Below are 6774 nucleotides of genomic sequence, written 5' to 3'. Positions count from 1 at the left end.
CTCCAGGATAAAGAGGTATCCCGTAAGAGATACATTGTAAACATTCAGGACAACCTCCCTTGCTATATAATGTAGATAGACAGACAGACAGACAGACAGACAGACAGACAGATAGATAGATAGATTAGATAGATAGATAGATAGATAGATAGATAGATAGATAGATAGATAGATAGATAGATAGATAGAGCAATTAGTGCATCAAGCAGAGTGGTCATGACCACGAGATACACAACAAAATGCCTTTAGACTGCTTTTGGCTTGTTAGCTGGCCCTCTTACCTGGCTAACACCATTTGAGAAGGCTCCATGGCTTGTTGATGTGTGTCTGTGCTGCTGCGTACTGCTGCTTATTGTCTTTATCAACTACCACCAAAACTCCCCTCCCTAAATTGAGTGTGCCCTAGAAAGTCGGAGTTCTCCCCAAGAACCAACAATCACCCGCCTTAGTACAGCAAGAGAGGCAACCATGATCACTATCACTCTCCTGAATGGGAACTACTAGTCACAGTTAAGTTGACTGTATTCTGAAGGCCTTGCCCAGATTCGAATAGCTTATTACTGAGAAGCTAAAGGGAGTAACCTGTGCTAAGGGGCTGTCAGGAAGATACTGGGCCAGTGTAAGCCTTAGTAGATGGCAAGAGGAAGATGTACTCTGACTACACACTGAATTGGTGAGGCAGTATCTGGGGCTAGACTTTCCAGCATGACAAGAGGGGTGCCTACTTCATTGGGGAGATGACAACATCTCACTGGCAGCAGTGGCACTGGGATCTACAATCCATATGTTTCTGTCTTCTCTTCCTTCTGTCACTCTTGATCCCCTTATCCTCTGTGTTACCCTGTTGGTTTAACCCCATTGTGTGTGATGACAAAGAACTTAATGATTCAAATTAAAAGGCCAGAACATTTCTTTGCCAACTCTCCCATGATCTCTGAGGAGGTTAGCAAACTACTAAAGAAATAGGGCTTGGGGCCTTGCCAAGTGATCCTGCCACTGTTGCACTAGTGGAGGCTGATCCAAATCCAGATGATGTTGATTGGGATGCCTTGGAGAGCAAGGCAGCTACCTACAACAGGACCAATGAAAACCACAAATGGAGGCCACTGTTCACAACAGGAGCCACTTCGAAGAACCAGGAGCTTGTTAAGTAAACATCCAAAAAGAGAGAGAAAAGAAAATGTTTTTAGCCACCTAGAAATACAAGCCATTCTAAAGATTTTACTTAAAAGCAAAGAATGGTGGAGGCTCATTGTCCTGTTGTTGGGGGTTGTCCCGGGGAAAGGTTACTGCCTAGAGACGCCAGGTCCCTTCCTCCTCCCTGTATTCCTCTGATCAACCAGATACAGAAACTATGAACCACAGTGTCAGGAGGCTAAAAACCTAAAACAAAACAAAATAAGGAAAAATTACTGCTGCTTTCAGTGGCTTCAAGTTCAAAGAAAAAAAACAAAGAGGAACTTCAACTTTAAGAATTGAGGAAACATCAGCTATAGCAAGCAAAATACTAGCCCTAGATTACTTATCAATTTATAAATAATCCCCTAATAAAAGGGGATAAAATAAAAGATGCATAATAAATTATATATGCATATATTTTGATATTAATGTATGATAAATTGTGTATATGTGTATATACAATATGTAAAAGCAAAATTCCACACTTTGATCCAATTGGAAGTTTGAAATTTTTGTAATAAAAAGGTTTAGGCAAGACATGATGTCTTACACCTATAATCCCAGCACATTGGGAGGCCGAGGTGGGAGGATTGAAGCCAGCCTGAGCAACATAAGCAAGATCCCATCTCTACAAAAAATTTTAAAAATTTAGCTGAGAGTGGTGGCCCATGCCTGTAGTCCCAGCTATTTGGGAGGCTGACACAGGAGCATTGCTTGAGCCCAGAAGTCTGAGGCTGCAGTGAGCTAGGATCATGCCACTGCACTCCAGCCTGGGCAACAGAGTGAGACCCTGTCTAAATAAATGTTTAAAAAGGGTGCGGTTTGGTTTTTGTGCCTCTGCAACATAGATTATAACTTTAACAACTGATAGAATGCACCAAAATTGAAAAAAATCTAGGGATTTAATCAATACTGGGGCTCAAATTATACCTGGGCTCCTCAATAAATTTAAACATTGTGCCCCCTATATTCTTAAAATGGTAACTAAATATAATAGAGAAAAAATAGATATGCCTTCATTTGTTGCCTTGCCTAAATTTCTCACAGTCATAGTACCCAGCGCTGTAACATATACCATGTTGGAAATAAATGCTCTGACACAACAAATAATGAGTTTAAATCAAAGCAAATCTTTGGCTGTTAAAAACTGGCTTGATGAAATGAGATTCCATGAACACCCAGATAAAAAACTTCATATGGCTCAATGTAAGCTAAAATGAGGGCTGCAAAGCTTAAAACTTATTACATGAAACGCAGTTAATAAAGAAGTGATTATTCTCAATGCTTCTCCATTTAGCAGACCATTTTGACTTTTGATTGCTCTTAAATCTGAAATAAATAAATTTAAAAAGGGTTTATCAAGATGGCTTATTACCACCTTATTGGTGTGGTCCCATCTATCAAGACTCCCTACCCAATATGTGAAATTATTAATATTATTGATTCTATTATGTCAACAGTCAGTAAATATTTTGCTCTTATAGATTAATATGTTCTGTTTAATGCCTGTTTCAACAGTCTCTCAGCTGCAGTTTGCTTCCACCTCCGAAAGGGACACAACACACCTTTTCTAGGTTACCTAGAAACAACCTAGCTTTTTTTTTTTTTTTTTTTTTTTTTTGAGACAGAGTCTTACTCTGTCGCCCAGGCTGGAGTGCAATGGTGTGATCTCAGCTCACTGCAACCTCCTCTTCTCGGGTTCAAGCGATTCTCATGTCTCAGCCTTCGAGTAGCTGGGATTACAGGTGTGTGCCAAAACACCCAGCTAATTTTTGTATTTTTAGTAGAGATGGGGTTTCACCATGTTGGCCAGGCTGGTCTCGAACTCCTGACCTCAGATGATCCACCCGCCTTGGCCTCCCAAAGTGCTGGGATTACAGGCGTGAGCCACTGCGCCCAGCCCACAATAGCTTTTTTATCACTTGCAATCTTTGGAGATAAGACCCTGATGGCATCTATCTTTCTCCAGGAACAAAGGTCTGATATTACATGAATGACATCCTCTTTCAAGGAGATTCATCTGACACACTCCCTAAGTACGTATAAGTCCAGTGTCTTTTTCGCTTATAAATTAAAATTGACCATCACTCCTATTAGTGCTTTCAAAAAACCTCATTCACAGCAACTTTTTCATGCCTTCTGGAGTCTGTGGACCACTCCTGATGGTCATTAGTTGCTCCGGGGCTTCTAATGCAACATATTGCCCCTCTTGGCCTTGTGCTATACACCATTAAAAAACCAAATACCTGCCTACATACTGGGCACATTTAGAAATAGAAGATCTCATAGGCCTGGAGCCTGTGACCCTCCATACCCAGCTGCCCATTATACTTTGGGTCATGGAAGCAGCACCCCACAAGCTCAGCCTGGCTATGAAGGAAGGCCTCGTTAAAACAGGGTGGAGCCAAACTTGGGCCTTCTAGCATATTACACCTGCAGGAGCAGGTGTATACCCCTATTCTTAGTCTCTTTCCAGATGCCAGGTGCTGGAGGAGGTAATTCCTTCCCTCGACCCCTGGACTCTCTGGGAAGCCCCTTGGGATTAATTTAGTGAACATTAATGGTAGTTTGCAGACTATGTGAACAGCACTGCTAACTATCATATGTGATGGAACAACACACTTGGCCAAACCTCAGGCAGTCATCTTAGCATTGGATGCCCTGATCAACAAATGGTCCTGGCAAGGAATAGCTCACACCTGTAATCCAAGTGCTTTGGGGGACAGAGGTGAAAGGATCACTTGAGGCCAAGAATTAGAGAGAAGTCTGGGCAACATAGTGAGACCCTGTCACTACAAAAATAATAAAAACAATTAGCCAGGCATGGTGCCACATACTGGTAGTCCTAGCTACTCAGGAGGCTGAGTCAGAAGATCACTTGAGCCTAGGAGTTCGAGGTTACAGTGAGCTATGATGATGCCACTGTACTCCAGCCTGGGCAACAGAGGGAGACTCTGTCTCAAAACAAAAACAAAAACAAAAAAAAACCCAGAATTACTATATGATCCAGCAATGCCACTTCTCAGTATATATTCCAAAGAAGTGAAGGCAGGGACTCAAGCAGATATTTTGCACACCCATGTTCATAGTAGCATTATTCACAATACACAAAAGATGGTGGCAACCCAGTGTACATTAAATGATTAATAAATAAACAAGATGTTATATATAAATACAATGGAATATTATTCAGCCTTAAAGAGGGAGAAAATTTTGACAAATGGATGAACCTTGAAGATGTTGTGCTAAGTGAAATATACCAATAATAAAAAAGATAAATACTGTATACAGCTATATGAGGTACCTAGAGTAAATTCATAGAAACAAAAAGTAGAGGGGTGGTTTCTAGAGGCTGAAAGGAGGGGGAAATGGGAGTCTTGTTTAATGCATATAGGGTTTCAATTTTGCAAAAGTGTGGTTGCACCACAATGGAAATGTTCTTAAAACTACTGAACTGGAAACTTAAAAATGGTTTTAAGATAGTAAGTTTTATATTATGTACATTTTACCACAATTTAAAAAGCCTAATTAATAAAGAGGTGATTATCTCCACTGCTTCTTGATTTGACAGCCGAATTTCCTTGTTCTTAAGCCTGGAAAAATACATTTATTTGGCATAGATACATAGATACAAAAATACACCTAATGGCATCTCAGGATGGATTATTACAACCTGTGGTCTCATCCATTAAGGCCCCCATACCAAATACCCAATATTACAAAAATTACTGATTCTATCCAATAAACAACTGGTAAATATTTTGCTATTGCGTGTTTGGCTAATATGTTCTGTTCAGTGCCTATTTCAACAGCATCTCACCAGTTTGCCTTCATCTCCAAAGGGACAGAATACTCTTCTTCAGGCTACCCATGGGGTACCTAAATAGCTTTGCCATTGCACACAATCTTTGCAGATGAAAGCCTAACTACTTTCACCTTTTACCAGGATCACAGGTATAACATCATCCTCCAAGGAGATTCATTTGATACATTCATTTAGAATCTATAAGTCCCACATCTTTTAGTCCTTTTTGAGTTCTGATGGCAACACATCCCTCATTTACAAATAGAAATAGGCTGCTCCACAAAGGAAGTGTCTGAGTTAGTTTTATAGGATCTTTCTATAGGGAAGGGTTACATCAGGGCGTGTATAGGAGAGGTTTTTCTACTTTTAGTGCAGTGACTCAACATGCTTCTTCATATGTTGTATGTGGCATTAGCATTTTAAATCACCCTTGGGTATGATTTTTAGCATTAAAAATGAGGAAGAGTTAACTATAGGTTGGAGTTTATCTGCACATGCAGGTACTCCAGGGAAGTCCCTAGCCCTCTGAAACAGAAACTTGTGATAATTACTTCTTTGGTCTTTTGTTACTGACTGGTTAAGGGTTACCATAAGCTAGATCTTGAGTGACAGGTTTTTATCCTTTTTCTCCAGACCATATTAAAACAGGAAACCAACCAGTCTGCCTGTCTCAAGAAGGGAGGTACCAGGCTCTTCTTAACAACGAGCTCTGGTGGGAAATAATTGAACAAGAACTTACTCACACCCAAGGGAGATAACCCACACACCACCCACTAAGCCTCACCTCTAACATTGAGGATCAAATTTCACCATGCGATTTGGATGGGACAAACATCCAAACTATAGCAGTCTCATATATAATGTGTTTTTAAGTACATGGAGGTTACATATATACGAAATCTAGGAGAGGCTACTACTATCTGTACCTCTCTAAAAATTAATGGAGATCAATTATTTTCCCCAGAAGTACCTGACTTGTATCAGTCAACTCCTTGACTCCCTAGAGAGGGGACCACTCACTACTGTGCCCTCTCCTACTCCACCTCCAGCTTTACATCCTGCCCTTCTTCTCCAATCACTACCACAGCAATCACCCTTTCCCCTTGATCACACAAAATACTACTAATCTCTACATATACTTTACTAACTTACCAGTTTATAAACTGCAGCAACATAACTGTTTGACTCTTCATTTTGACCCAAGAAATACACCAAGATATTACTGTTTATATATACTTATACATGCATGTGTGTATCTATATCTGTCATATGTACATTTATGTATATATATGTGTGTATATATATACACATATGTATATATATAAATAAATATATATATCATACGTATATATATAAACTTTAACACACTTTACAACTCCAACAAGATATTGTTAGAGATCTCAGAAATTTCAGATCTACTTTTTTTGGCTAATGCCATATAAATGGGAAACTTAATCATGGTCCAGCCTATAAAGACTCTTATATTTAATACTTCTACTTGCATTCCTTTCTTTCGATTCCCATTATAAAATGTTTTCTATGCCATTTGGGAAAACATATGTCCTACTATATAGTCTCTATCATCATCTCAATATGTTTTTAGTATGATATCAAAGTATCACAGGGCCAATTGTATTCAATTGTATTAACCATGTCTTTAATTTTCTATATTCTGATGCTTTGACATCTTGAGGCAGTGCTGACCTTGGAGGGATTGCTCCTCCCAGGATTAGCCAATTTCTAGAGACAGTAAACAACTGGATTATGAAAGTGTCTTTCATATGCAAACC

Source organism: Macaca nemestrina, chromosome X (assembly GCF_043159975.1).
Source record: "Macaca nemestrina isolate mMacNem1 chromosome X, mMacNem.hap1, whole genome shotgun sequence".
Taxonomy (NCBI): domain Eukaryota; kingdom Metazoa; phylum Chordata; class Mammalia; order Primates; family Cercopithecidae; genus Macaca; species Macaca nemestrina.
This window is presented reverse-complemented; position numbering follows the sequence as displayed.